This window comes from Hippichthys cyanospilos, chromosome 6, assembly GCF_059441005.1.
Source record: "Hippichthys cyanospilos isolate Australia breed blue-spotted pipefish chromosome 6, RoL_Hcya_1.0, whole genome shotgun sequence".
Taxonomy (NCBI): Eukaryota; Metazoa; Chordata; class Actinopteri; order Syngnathiformes; family Syngnathidae; genus Hippichthys; species Hippichthys cyanospilos.
This window is the reverse complement of record NC_142374.1, coordinates 22,479,153-22,494,716: the sequence shown is the minus strand read 5'-3', so window position 1 is coordinate 22,494,716 and position 15,564 is coordinate 22,479,153. Positions and strand designations below refer to the sequence as shown.

At 39.8% G+C, this 15,564-nt stretch overlaps 1 protein-coding gene and 1 non-coding gene across 2 annotated transcripts in view; one reads left to right on the top strand and one right to left on the bottom strand.

Moving 5' to 3' along the window:
• shisal1b (shisa like 1b) overlaps positions 1–15,564 on the top strand; it is a 70,104-nt gene that overhangs the window by 18,697 nt on the left and 35,843 nt on the right. Inside the window, exon 3 of the mRNA XM_088418350.1 lies at positions 3,278–3,452. The gene's annotated coding sequence lies outside the window, so the exon portion shown is untranslated. The remainder of the gene's footprint in view (positions 1–3,277; positions 3,453–15,564) is intronic.
• Positions 8,650–8,720, bottom strand: trnag-gcc (transfer RNA glycine (anticodon GCC)). Its single transcript has one exon. It is a non-coding gene; the product is annotated as a tRNA-Gly (tRNA).

Genomic DNA, 15,564 nt, shown 5'->3' with positions numbered 1-15,564 from the left:
CTGTTCCCCAATATACAATTGTTCCCCTTGAAAAAGAATCCAAATGCAGTAAATCCAAAAAAATAAAAAAAATCCAAAGTTGTCCGTTGGACTTCCCTACCGCATGTGTGTGACATTTTCCTCACATCCTCCATTACCAAAAGGCGAGCGCAGGTGCGCCTCTCTGCTCTGATTCATCCTGCTAACAATCCCTCCAATTTGAAGCTTTGCTATTTCCAGACGTCTCAATCCGACATCTGCACCGCTAACGCATCCAGGCCCCAGGAATAGATTTGACTTGCTACGCATCACAAATGCAATCCACCGCGCCGGTGTTACTCTCCTGTCCATGTATAGTAACGTTCCAATGAGGCTTCTCTTCATTCATGTCACAGACGGGCTTCGTATATCACAGGGAGATCGAGAACCGTGACGAACAAACCGAAGGTCGCTAATGGAATGTTTTTGTTGCTGTTTTTTTTCTGCTCGTTCTTCTTTTTTTTAATCAGTGTGAAAAGTTGCTACATTTCCTGTTCCTTTGGGTACGAGTGCCACTCGGGGTACATGAAGGCACTTCAAAGAATGCTTGGGGTGTTAATTCAATGATTTTTAATCCTATGACAGTGTGAATTTCAAATTGAGAGCAAATTAATTGGAACGTTAGGCTTATTAAGGTTTTTTTTGCTAAATTGTGTCAAAATGACTCCTTTGCAATAGGTCATGAAGTAATAGACTGATTTAACTGATCGACTGACAACTGTTTGTTTTGTTTTGATTCCCTTTAGCGCATAACGCAACCCAAGCCACTACTGCAGCTTCTATTCTATGCGCCTTATAATGCGGTGTGCCTTTTATATGAAAACAGTTTTAAAAAAGGCCATACATCGACCTTACAACCCTGTGCACTTCATAGTTCGAAAAATGGCGCCCGAAGAAGAGAATCACAGTGTCAAAGTAGAAAAAACTCATTCCAGACAATTTGACCGACACTCCAGCTGTCAACACGCACACGAGTGCGATAGATGACGATGTCCGAGGATTAAAGGTGAACCAGATAACGAGTGATCTCTGCCAATGCCTGCTGGCATGAAATACACCTGAGTACCTCACTCTGAACTTTTCAAAAGTATATTTTCAGCTTCCTCAACGAGAGCCTTGCCCGGCCAATTAAAGTATCGCCGGGTTATGTTTTCGCGCCACGGCGAGCAAACTACCACGCCGACAACTTCTTTTTTTTCCTTATATATCAAAGTACAACTGTCCGCGCCGATATAGCTAATTGCTCTTTGCGTTGTGGTTTTGTCGAGTAATAATAATCAAGCTTCCAGACGGTAAACAAGCGAAAAGCCGCCATGGCACTTTCGGTTGTTTGCTCTTCCCTCACTCGCCGTGACTCTATTTACTTGCTTCTCATTTAAATGAACGGATTGACGTTGCGTGAAATTGAAATTTGACTTCCCAAAAGCTACTGTTGTGGAGAGGGCAAAAATAACCGGTCTTTTAATGATGACCAAATTATTTACCCGGTAATTCATCCGCCTCGATGGCAGACGTAAAACGCGGCTGAGGTGAAATCCTGACAATTTGGTTCGGTTTGAACATGTGTCAGATTGTAAATATGGTTGAGTATTGTTGTAAAACACAAGTTTAGCTTTTTAAAAAGATCTCTTTCGTGAGCAAAGTCACGAAAAAAAAATCTCAATAACTAATGCCTGAAAAAGAAGAACGTTTGAAGAAGGCATTTCAGGGTCAATCTGGCAATTTCCATTGGTCCTTCATGCTGACTGACGTTGCATGAAATTGAAATTCTCTTTTAAAGGCGACTGTTGCAGAGTGGCCCAAAAGAACTGGTCTTTAAGTCACCATTAAACCATTTAAGGTCAATCAGAAATTCAAATACGGATAGCGTGCAATCTTTTCCTCAGATTTTTCTTTGACTCCTTGCGATCAAAACGTCGTTAATTCCTATTATATGAAATGGTTTAAGAACGTTTTAACCCGTAAACGGGAGGTTCATTTATAAAGCCGATTTGTAGTAATATCATCATACACATCAAAATCTATCAATAAATCATTTGCGTATTTTTGATACTGCATATTGGAGGTTTTTTTTTTTTTTTTTTTACTGCGACAGATGTTTCTATGAGGCAAATAACGTGAGATTTTTAAAGATTTGTCTCTGTAACCCACCCAAAAAATGTCAGCCTGTATTCCATGTCTCCAAAAACTAAAACAGTACATCAGTTATAAGTGTTATGAATTGAAACGTTGTAAATAGTTCATTTTCAGCTTTGCATATTTAGAAAAGCTCTACAGCGTATAAAACAAATGTAATAGTAGCAAATTATTTTTAAGATATTCCGCGGGCCGCTTAGAAATGAACGGAGGGCCGCAAATGGCCCCCGCGCCATAGTTTGGACATGTATGAAAGTATTTTATTTGCTTATTCAGAACATGTTCTACAAAATATTTGCTTGTTTAATGCATGATTATGAATACAGAGGACAATAAACACACTTTGTCAGTTTTAGAATTTGTGAGACGTTAGAGAAATATCTCCCAATTTAGTTAATGAAATCAAGACTGCAGCAGTGATTTTTTGCTGGCACATTTGAGAAAACGTGCTGTTAAAAAGTGATCAGTAGGAACGGCAACGCTGTTAATTGCGTCATTTATTCTATTAAAATACCGCTGGAATGTAATCCGACGACTCTCGTCAGCCTATATGAGGCAGTTGAGTGCTGCTAGCCGCTAACGTTGCTAGCATCTAGTGCCGCTAGTAATGGAATTACCGCTAATTGCTTCGCTAACTCTTTGCGTCTTAAATTTGCTAATTGTTTGTCTTTGAATTTGGCGGCGTGATATTATCATGAATTACATGAACACTCATCCCGATGTCCTTAAAACAGTCGTTGGTAGAAATTCAGGATATGCTTGTAAACACCACGAGTCTGAGGAAATTCACGCAGCAGAACCTGGAACCTATTTTTTCATCTTTCACGTTTATTTCCACCTGGCTACTTGTAGGCTGAAGGCAGATGCTGAACCTTTCGACCTGCCTGCTCCTGACACTTTCTGTCATTACTAATCAACGTGCACTCATATCTTCTGTCGAGTCACATAATCACAAGCCAAATATGACCTAACCAGTCAGGCGGGTGCATAGATGCAGTCACCTTAAATGGCTAAAATTTCTGAATAAAAATAATCATGCTTGTTTACAATGCAATATAAAAGCCTTGAAATAACAACATTTTTGAGGACTCATTTTGCTAATTTGAGATCTTTTTTTTTTCAGGTTAATCCCAAGGACCTGAAGCGAGAGACTTAATAAACAAAAAAATATGACAAATTATGTATATACACAATCGAAAACTTCGGACCACCAGAGAATATTTTCTCGGTAAAGGCTGACAGAAGAACTGCTATTTTACTCACCGCCAGAGGCCATGCTCCCACAGTAAACACATCAGGTATGTCACTGTTGTGTTGGTGCACTAATCTAACAATCCAAACGTGTAGGTGTTATATTGAAAATATGTTGGTACTGCTCTTATTTCTAAACATGCAGGTGTGCTCAATTTATGTTGAAGGCATGATGTAGATGTAATCAGGCACCTGTTGGTGCAGCTTTACTAATTTTATATATAAAAAGAAAAAATATATACCTTATTGTGGGTATTTTTGCGAATGCAACCCCAGTGATAAATGAGGGAACACAGTAGAAATATTAAACTAAAAAGCCTGATAAGTGCTTGTTTCAAAAGTTAAAAGTGTTTTTTTGTTTTTTTGTTTTTTGTTTTTTTGTTTTAATCTTGCACATGCCCTTTTGCTCTGCATCCTTGAGCAAGTCTGTCCTGTCTGCAGGCTGTCAGGTCACATTAAGAGTGCTTTGATCGCCAACCAATCAAACAGAACTGACCATGAACATGTTGGCAAAGACTAAACACAGACCCTGGACCTGACAGATAGAATCAACCGTTCAACAAGTCCAGTCAAATATCAAAGATAAAACACAATATGGAGATATGTGTGTTGTCCTCGATACCAAACCACAAACTCCATGGTTAAATTTTGCCCTAATAAGAGGAAATTCATTTTATTTCAAGGACAGGGGTCAGCAACCTTTAATAATCTTAAAAGCCATTTTGATTGTCTCCCACAGAAAAAATAAGCCGCTGGAGCCACAGAACGTTTTTGATATCTAAAGTGACGATACCACTGCATATGAAAAATATCTTTTGAAGTGATCGTCTTATTTATGAAATTTAAGCCAAGTGATTCCTGCAGCCACCCACAAATGCGAACCAAAAATATTTTATTTACTGCATGTGGGTCATGCAGTCATATTCACAATTAATGAAGGACTTTTTCAAAACTGTAAAATATATATTTAAAACCATCAGTCATATAAAAAATAAAGGCAGTGACAGGAGCAGTACACTTTTCAAATTAAGAACAAATCAATTAGAACAAGAAGCAACTTATTGCTATATTGCGTTACAGTGACTTTTCATGCCTTGACTTGAAGTTGTATAAGTTTGTCATTAGCAAGTGATGCAATTTTCCGGCAGACAACCTAAGAATATAATAGATGATTTTACATCTTATGGATTTGGTGACTTAAAAATGCCTTGACAAACCCCTACAAATGTAGTTTGAAAGTTTATTAACACTTGTACAATATTTTGCATTATCCAAGGGAAAGCATTGAAAGAAGACACTAGGGAGCTGAAATTTCACCCCAATGGTGACAACATGCAAAAGTTCAACATGGCACAATAACTTAATTATCGCTCTACCAAGAAAGTGCTATCCCTTGGCTAAAATAATGTGAGTGATGTGGATGGAAAATGACTCAAAAACAATCAAAATACCACACAAGGGTGCAATATATTGTCCTATTCTTTGATCGTTATATCAGCCATTCCACATCAAATGGAAAGCATTGAAAGAAGACACGAGGAAGCTGAAATTTCACCCAAATGGCGACAACATGCAACGTTCAATCCCTTGGCTAAAATACTGCAAGAACGATACGAAAGAAAATGACCCAAAAATGGTCCAAATATTACATATGAGTCGGAGGAAACAGATTCATCGTTTTTTTTTTTTCATTTCATTTGCAAATGCTTTGCAGTGGTATTTGGCTGAAAAGAAATATTCCAGAGGTGGTACATGACTGAAAAAAGTTTAAGAACATGCACGGCTTCTAAAATATTTGGCACATTTCAAGGTGGAACTGTCCAGCCAGACGCTGGCAGTCTTTGAAAGCGTCATTTTGCCTGCGTGTTTCTACTTGTTGGGCGTGATTAGTGGCGCGGGCGCACTTTTCATTGTTGGCATCCGCCGCCACCGGCTTATTCTTGCTCCGCATTGTTCCTCGGATGTAATTAAAATCCTTTTCGACAACCCGATTCCTCATGCGCTTTGAGCTCTGCCGTGTTTTTCTGATTGTCAGTAAGAAAAATAGGTGCCAGGAGGACGCAAAGGATGATTGGCACAGCGGCTCATATCATCTCCCCCCGTGACATTTATCGGTAAAATGACGTGCCGATGATCTCCCCTCTCTCTCGGTTTGAAGGACACTGGATTCTTTCTCCTTATGTAGACGAAAAAAAAAAGTCAAGTGCTTTCTGCATGCAGCGTCGTCATGTTTATTACCGTCCTTTTTTTTTTTGCGGTAACTCGGCTCGTCTGGCTCGAGAAATTAAAATTTATATTCTGGTGCTCCAGCATGATATCGGAGATGATGATTCAGTCTTGGATGATTTCACTTGTTTGTCTTGCGCGGTCAAACATTGGAAGGAGCAGCGAAAGTTTATATCTGAGAAGGAGCCTGCTTTTTTTTACTACTGTGCGCTGTTCAGAGGCCAGCGAGAGGACAACGTTGCAAACGGGGAAGCCGGCGCCTGTTTGGATTGGAGCCGTTTGGAGTCGAGTGCTTTATTATTATGAAAGTTTAGCGCTGCACTGCATCAAAATAAGAGACAAGAGTTTTTATTAGTCTTCTTTATTAGGGCACCTTACACGTTTTTTTTTTTTTTTCCAATGCCGATTTTTCGCTGAATAAATACAGATTATCAGATGATTGATTTTAAAAATGATCATGAATATAATAGCATTTTTATCCGATAAAAATATGCCGATGATTACCGTATTTTTCACACTATAAGGTGCACCTAAAAGCCTGATTTTTTTTAAAAAAGCTGATGGTGCGCCTTATAATCAGGTGCGCCTTATATATGGATCAATATTGAGATTGGGTGATAAAGTAAGTTTTACTTCTTTCTTTTGTGTATTTACAGTTGAACAAGGTTGCTCATATTGACATTGACTTATTATGCTATTGAGAGTTATTATTGTTATTACTTTGAGTATTACTATATTGTGATTGAAAAACTATTAAAATGGCACACTACTGGTAGTGTGATAACTAAATGATTGTGCCATATTGAACTTTGACATGTTGTCAGCATCTGGGTGAAATTTCAGCTCCCTAGTCTCTTCTTTCAATGTTTATCTTTGATGCGAAATAGCATTGATGTATAGGTCAAAGGATTGGACAAAATTAAAACTTCCTTTGGGTTCACAGGATTCATTAGATGGCGTAATAATAAAGTTACAAGGACTAGTGATCGCAAAACGAAGCCTCATGAAGCACTTTTGATATTTTTCTGCTCCCCTAGATTGCAGTCTTGGTTTAAAAACGCGCTAGAAATTAAACATTTAATTTCTCCCGCCTAATATATGTACTCTTTTGTAGTCAGCATAAGAACAAGCAACCATTACAACCTTTCATTGATTTATGATAATGTAATTTAAAAGTAATTACCATCCCAAAATGTTTAACAAAGCTTATCGTAGCCTCGTCCATTATGGTGAGTGGCTCATTTTATAAGCCGCTGTACAAGCAGTAAAGGAATAAAATCGAATACCTTTCTGTGTTCTCCAACCCGCGCACTCTTGATTGTATCATATGGAGGGTCTGTTGACTGACTGCAGGGGTCCGTGAAATAATTTTGGAGCTGATTTTGTTTATATTTTAACTGTTACAGACTTGTGCCTTGTTAGGCATAGTCTTTGTTTTTGGCGCCGCCTCTGGCTGCTGTTGGTAGTGAGTTTTGCTTCAATTGGGAGAAATTGCTGTCGGTGCGCAGGCGTTGTTCCTTCGCTTTGTGCAATCTGGCCGACGAGTGTCTGAATGTTGTAATTATGCACGAAATTAGTTTGTTGGTCCAACTTGCGACTGTAGATAACATGCTAGCTAATGTTTTTATCTTCAGCATGTTACATAGCGTTGCCTTGTGATTGGCTCGTTAGCATTTTCGTTAGTGCTAGGTAAATGTGCCTCTAAAAAAGTTAGAAATCGGGGCCAAAAAAACTTTGGCGACCCCTGAAGAAAATAATAAGAACCTATAATCTGTTTTTACATCACTTGCTTGAACCCCTAATCATGAAATTCCACATGATTAATTAATCCCTTTTGGAAATGACTTACCACAATCTGCATGGAATAAAAAAAAATAAAAAATGGCCACGCGGATGGTTCTGACACATACTAATCCTCCACGAAAGACCACTTGGCGCGTAATTATAAGATGTTGTATTCCACTCATCCAAGGTCTGCTTACATGACCTCACCTGAACCACTCTGCAAATTGTGTTTGACCCCAATCAGGCTGCTGATGACAGTCCAACTTGAGCTTACCTGACATTGACACACTCACGCTAAGAATATTAACAACACGCTCGTCGCTCATCTCCTTTCCGTGCGGCTCAGCAGCCGTTCCGCGTATCCTCCTTTATATGTATGTTTATAGCTTCTAAACGCACGGTACCTTGAAACGCAATCAGCCGGACAGGCAAGGTCAATCAATAGTTATGAATTATGGCCCTTTTCCGACACACGGGATATGACTTTGTCATTCGTTTGAGTCATGTCATGACTGATGAATGTGACCCAGACTTTTCATTTGAGTCCACTGTAGTGGACATTTTTTGGGGGGGTCTATGCGTTTTGACTTGTTCAAAGTACCCAACTAAGTCCTGGTGTCCTCGGTAGAGGACACACTGGCCTTTCCAATGATGTCTCGTGCGTTTGGGTGGGTTGCAGTGTACTTTGATGTGTTGCCGTGACAAAATGGACACAACAGTGGACATAAATGAATAGACCGGGTCACAGGAGGAGATTACGATGACAACAGGTCTTATTTATTTATTGGCGTTCTCCTAAAATCAGTAAATGGCAAACCTAAATTCTAAAAAATATGTCTTCAATTAAAAAAATATTTTTTTTTGCATTGGCTGATGAATGTTTTTAGAAGCCATATCCTCCTGTGACAAGGACTTTTCATTTGAGTCCACTGTAGTGGACATTTTTTGGGGGGGTCTATGCGTTTTGACTTGTTCAAAGTACCCTACTAAGTCCTGGTGTCCTCGAAAGAGGACATACTGGCCTTTCCAATGATGTCTCGTGCGTTTGGGTGGGTTGCAGTGTACTTTGATGTGTTGCCGTGACAAAATGGACACAACAGTGGACATAAATGAATAAAGGAGGAGTTTACGATGACACCGGGTCTTATTTATTTATTGGCGTTCTCCTAAAATCAGTAAATGGCAAACCTAAATTCTAAAAAATATGTCTTCAATTAAAAAAAAAAGAATTCTTGCATTGGCCGGGAATCGAACCCGGGCCTCCCGCGTGGCAGGCGAGAATTCTACCACTGAACCACCAATGCGTGAGTTCTGACCTTTGGGACTGCTTTTTTGAAAGCAAACTATTTCATGCTATATAATTTTGCAGAGTGCAGTTTTATCCATATAGCAGCAATGCGGCCACATTCTGTCTCAACGTCATCAGCGTACCTCTTTCTGGAATCTTGACTATGAAATAAAATTGAAAATACAGTAAATAACAATATTGTTGCCTCACTTAAGCAAAGAATAATACTCCTTTCTCGCACAACAAAAAAAAAAATCATAACGTGTCTGTAGTATTGTTCCGGGGGCCGCGCATTATGCAGAGGCGGGCCAAATTCGGCCCGCGGGCCGTAGGTTGGGTAAAAAAGTTTCTTAAACATGTACAGTTCATTAAATTTTTACGATGAGCAGAATGGTCACAAATAGTTCATCCTTTAAACGTCCCAATGAAAAGTTAGAATCATAGGCATCTTTTTACAAGTTCTTGTGATGTATAAATCCGCCGCTGCCGCCGCGACGGTGTTGTAGTTACAAAGGACATATGAAAGATTTGCTCCCCACAGCAACAAAGCGTCGTACTATTTTACCCCTGAGCTATTACACGCGACGCCTCTGGATACGCTTGCCCTTAAAAGCCTTTCAAACGTAATATAAATAGTTCTTTGCCGGGGCTAAAACGTCCTGGCCAAGAAAGCTTCCTGGACGGCTTGCGCAGAGGTTAATGTTTGTGTCACTGAATTGAATTCCAACGCTGCGGCACCATTAAACTTACAGCCGACTCGAGTGTTCACTTTGACATTCATTTTAATCATAGCGGCAGCTACTTATGTACGCCGCGCATAAATACTATCTGTGACTTTCAGTTTTATAGATAAGATCACATTCGCGGACGAATCTGAGGTCGAATATACCATTTTTCAAGAGAGATTTCCATTTTGGGATTCCTATAAAACATAGGTGTCAAATTCCAGTCCTCGAGGGCCGGTATCCTGCATGTTTTGAAACTTTCTCTCTCAAACACACCTGATTCAAATGATTAGGATCATATTCAAGCTCCTGCAGAGATGGCTAATAAGCTAATCATCTGAATCAGGTGTGTTGGTGTGAGAAAACCGGAAAACCTGCACCATACCGGCCCTTGAGGACTGGAGTTCGACTGGAGTCCTATGCTGAAAAAAAACAACCTGTTTAATAATCTTTATTTTGTGTTTTATCCAACCCTTTAATCTTTACAACAAAAGAATTTCAATTCAAAGTGTAAGCGTTGAAAAAAGACACTAGGGAGCTGAAATTTCATCCAGATGGTGATAACATGCCAAAGTTCAAATTGGAACAACAACTTAGTTATGACACTACCAGGAGTGATGGCTAAAATACCTCTAGAATAACGTCGACGAAAATGTCAAAAAAGGGTCAAAATACTACACATGGGTACAAAATATTTACTGTTATAATATTTACTATTCACTTGGAATAGTTTCCAGGCTGGCCCGTGAATAGTACAAATCGGCATATAATTGACTTTTATTGAAATGCATTTGGAGGAGAAAAATGCTATTAATTATAATTTTTTTAAATAAATCACCTGATAATCTGTGTTTTTTCAGCATAAAATTCGCATTGAAAAAAGATCACTGTTTAAGAACTTAACTTAAGAACTTTTTATGATATTTATGTTTTTAAATTGTTCTGCTAATGAATCAGGACTCTGTATTTTTTCATTTTCCCGCCAGCCAAAAGGTGAAGTGCATGAAATTATGCGGTTAGTTGATGATTTGCACTATTGAAAAATGAATGGGCCAACCCTTTTGGCGTCCTTTTTTTTCTGAAAACTTTGGATTTGCACTTGGCAATTGCTGTAATTTCATCAGCATGGATCACCTCCATGTATTATAAGACGTTTTTAAAAGGGAAGCGATATTTCAAAAGTAACCCCATCTTCATACACTTTTATTATGGTAGAAGTCGTGCTAATTTGACATAATTTTTTTAAATTTTCCATAAAAATATGAGCAAATTCTTTATTTTTTCTCGGACAAATAGCTGTTTGACAAATGGCTTAAATCTCATTTCCACGCGCCGTACTTGAGTCCATCCGTTTGTAACCGCTAGTAGAAAGTGAATTAAAATCCATCAGGGGCTAAAGAGAATCTTTGCTTGTGGTGTTAAGCAAATTGACCGTGTCTGCATCAATCAAGGCTAAACGCTCCGAGTCTGCCGAGACTGTTGCCAATGCTAATTTCATTTCTTGAAGGCGTTTCCACAAGGGATTTTTTTTATAACCGCGTTTGGAGCGCTTCAGATATTCATGGCAAAATCATCCTCCGCTCAAAAGCTCATGCAAAATTTACAGAGGGGCCCCCTCACTTTTCGAAAACGGGCCTGACTGACAGCGGGGCCTCCGCGCAGGCTTTCACGCTGAAAAGATGGCTGACAGGTGACTGTGTTGTGCGGCCTTTGTTGTTGACACGGCAACAAAGAAGAAAAGAGCACGGATACGATTGACACCTTTGAAGTATTTGATGGAGCCGCCCCGAGTTATTTGATATTTATCTATTTTCAGGCATGAAAATGAGGGATACGCTGTTAGCTGTTAGCGGCAAGTCCGTGTTGCGGCTCGTGTTAGCTTAGGTTGTTGGATAAAAGAAGCGAGCGGGCTGAACCAACGTCCGAGTCGATCCTTGTTCACACGCGCCGATATTACTTAAACGGAGAGGAGCATGTAAAGGTTATGATGTGTCAAGCTGATTGAATTAAGAGTGCACCGGTTAGGGAGTCGTTTATTAACTCTTTCAGTGCCAAGTGCGGGTTTTTTGGGCTTTTGTTCATGTTTCTGTTCCCCTTGTGTCAGTGCGATTGTGTCCACCTGGTCATGTTAACCTGCTTCCCTTGTGTTCCCTGTTCCAATTGTTTCTTGTCCAGGTGCTCCTTTTTGTCTTGTTAGTTTTGAGTGTATTTAGTTTCCTGTTTCCGTTCAATTCTTTTTGTGTCATTGTCAAAGTATTGTTGTTTCTGTAGCCTGTTGTATTACTGTTGCCGTTGAATTGTCAATGTCCTCGGTTCCGTGAGTGTTCAAGTATTGCGTAGTAAGTTTATTCCCGAGTTTTGTTTTGTTTTGTTTTTATTCAGTTGTCTGTTTGTTCAATTGTTGTTTTCCTTTCGTTATCTTCTAATTAAAGTTGAGTCCACCATCTCAAAAATTTTCAGTCATGACAATGCGAAATGTCTTTTGATGGACTATTTTTTAAATAATTCGGACGCACTTTTTTTTCCCTTCAAAATCAGGTGACTTGGACTGAAACTGGGGTGCAAAGAAATGTGATCGTAATCATCCATAATTTCAATCCAGTGCTTGTATCTCAAATTTTTGCTTGTAAGTCAAAGTAAAAAAATAAATAAAATGGTGGTTTGTACCTCAAAAATTTCAAGGCGGGTGGAAAGACTTTTATTTTTTACTTTAATGATGCTAACCATAATGCATTTTAATCTCAAAATAATAGTTATCTTGGACAATGAATTTTTACATCGCATAAGCTTCCTCGGCGACTATTAAAACTTGGTACGGACCGACGACCGGCAGCGACAAGCAATTTTGGTTCGGTGCCAGTACCAATTTGTCATTCACACGCGGGAAGCAATAACGCCGTCAGTCAAACATAGAATTCCAGGCGCCAAACAATGATTTGATCTAACGCTCCGAATTTCGCTCCCATTCCGCAACGCTGAAGTTTAATTAGCTTGTCCGCCTCCCGTTTTGAAATCCATCCCGAGACGTCTTGCGGCTTTGCTCGCTTTTCCGATCGGCCGATTTCCATCATGGGCTATTTCTCGGCTAGCCGAGCGCTTTATGATTGAGTCTTGTAATTGCCGATGCTAAGTGACACCCCGAGTGCTCGGCAATAAGCGACATTAACTTTTCGGGCGATTACAAGCTCGCTATAGAAGAGCCCGGGGAAAGCCACGCAGCAGACCGCTGACTCAGCGAGAGCCGACCCGACGTCCTCTTTGAGTTTGAGGTCGTGGGATGACTTCCTGATAAGCGTCCAAGGCGTTATGCTCGACAACCCTAGACCAGAGCAATAGAGTTTAAAAATTGGGTGGGATTCGACAGTGCCAATTTTTTCATACGTATTGTACAGTGGTGCTTTGAGATACGAGCATAGTCCGTGCTGTGGACACGCTCGTAATGCAAAACACTAGTAGCGCAAACTAAATTACATTTAAATCCAACGCTTCGCCGTGTAGATTTTGATTGGGTTTATATCTTTGGATTCATGAAGCTAAGTCCTAGTGTCCTCAGTAGAGGACTTTGTGGCCTTTCAAACTAGTGAAATTCGAGGACACAGAGACACAAATGGAATAGTTCATAAAAGACAATTTTACACAATTAGACCAAAATTTTAATACATACTAAACATTGGTGCCGTGAGATACGATTATAGTTTGTGCTGTGGACACACTCCTCTTTGGATTCATGAAGCTAAGTCCTAGTGTCCTCAGTAGAGGACTTTGTGGCCTTTCAAACTGGTGAAATTCGAGGACACAGAGACACAAATGGAATAGTTCATAAAAGACAATTTTACACAATTAGATCAAAATTTTAATACATACTATACATTGGTGCCTTGAGATACGATTATAGTTTTTGCTGTGGACACTTGTAATGCAAAACACTACTGTAGTCCTAGTGTCCTCAGTTGAGGACTTCCTGGTCTTTCAAAAGAGATCTGATGAAATTCAAAGAGGACACAACAGTGGACACGCATAGTCTGGGTCTCAGGAGGGTATTTTATTTCATAAAAGACAATATTACCGATTGCATTAAAATTTTAATACATATTATACATTGCTGCCTTGAGATATGAGTATAGTTTGTGCTGTGGACACACTCGTAATGCAAAACACTATTACAGGTACCCTCCCTAAATTTTCGGGAAACAAATTGCACTCTATGATATCCTCCTGAGAGGATATTTTTGGACTTACTGAAAGAACCCAACTAAGTCCTACCGTCCTGAGTAGAGGACATCCTTTCAAAAGATGTCTCATGCAACTAAAGAAAGACACGACAGCGGACTCAAATAGGCCGGGTGTCGGGAGTATATTTTATTTCATAAAAAGACATACATTGGTGCTTTGAGATACGAGTATAGTCTGTGCTGTGGACACACTTGTAACGCAAAACACTAGTGGAGGTTAAGAAGCACGCCTCAATATCCAAATGCAGAATGATTGGCCAGAAGGGTCCCCATACCCATTAGCAGCATCCTTCCAAAAAAGCGACGGGGGCGGGGGGAATTACTGAGCGCAGATTTGCACGCTCCGCCGGGTCTCCTTTGACCTCCATCTTGAGCGCTTTAAGCCGGGGCCCATGAGAAAAGCTTTGACGACAACACGGGCCGTCTCGATCGTCACGGGACGGAGCGGCATCAGCTGTGTTCGGCATTTTAAAAGCTTCGCTTGTCCTTGCAGTGGACGCAAACAGACACCGTAACTCATCCACTGCCAGTGACGCCACAAGATCCATTTTTACAAGGCTCCCAGTCAATAAGTCAACTCATTCACTGCCATTGACGGCTAAAGACGTCAAAGATCCATTTTTACTGGGGTGCTAGTGAAGAGACTTTAAAGGGGAAGACAACCCAAAAGTTTTCTTTACCGTAATAGATTCTGATTTACATGAAGTTCATGTCATAGGAATTGAGCAGCAATATCGCCCCGTTTTAACTCTTTCAGTGCCAAGCGTTATTGGAAAAGTAAACCTCTGGAGGGTCGTATATTTTGCATTTTCACCCACCTTTTCACTCACCATATGAAAAAATGACTTCCATTCTTCAGTTAGAATTGATGTAGGTATGTTGCAAGTGTGGAAACACTGCCATCAAATGGTCACAGTTAGCACTACAGTGCTAAATTGGCTTAGATTAGGTAAGTATTAGTCAAGGGTGTCAGCTACCCTCCATAAAAATACGTATTTGACCAGAATTTTATTATTTATTCCATCCATGGCACCGAATGAATTAATCCATCTCAGGGGGCGGCCATTTTGTCACCTGCTGCTGATTAAAAATACCATCAGATTTAAGAGGCAGGAGTGCTTTGATGCTGAGTCCAGTCACATGGACGTTAGTTTTATGGAAAGCGATTTTTATTGCTTCTGTCTTTTGTTAATTTGAACAAGGATACCGTTTTAGATATAATATACCACTTTTTTAATAGATAATTCGCTTATTTATAGTTGGCGTGGAGGGTGGGCGGGGCGCAAAACATTTACTCTTTCCTTGGGGGGGGGGGGGGGGCATATATAATTGAAAGACATTATGGAAAAAGTAGGTTTCCATGGAACATATTATTGTAAAATAATATTTGAGGAGTTGACTTCCATCTTTAAAAATATAATCCACTGGAGGAAAAAAAAATAATAACAGACATTTCCCAGGACTGTTAGCATCTAATATTAAACTAAGCCTGGAGTGTATTTTTATTTTAAAGAGTGAAAGTCACATCTGTATCAAATACCCTGCAGGTTTAATGGCGGACCGTATAAGCCAATTCTCTGCATTTACGGAAACTCCATAAAATGAGTCAAAAAACCCCTGGAGAAAAAAAAAACACAGCATAAAAAAAAATAAAAAATGTGCAGGTAGTGGATAGAATAAGACTTGATGAACATCTCCATGCTCACAGCCCTTTGTATAATTAATGAGAGCACTTACATGGAAAACAATTCAAGCGTCGATGCCGCTCATGAATAGCAACCTGGCTCCGTTACCATCCGGATTTTCTGACACCGTTACCCCAAAATTTGCATGGCGACAGGCGTACGGCGTGTGTGTCGGGTCTTAAGTGAGAAATCCGCGCAGCATCGCATTCATCTATCAT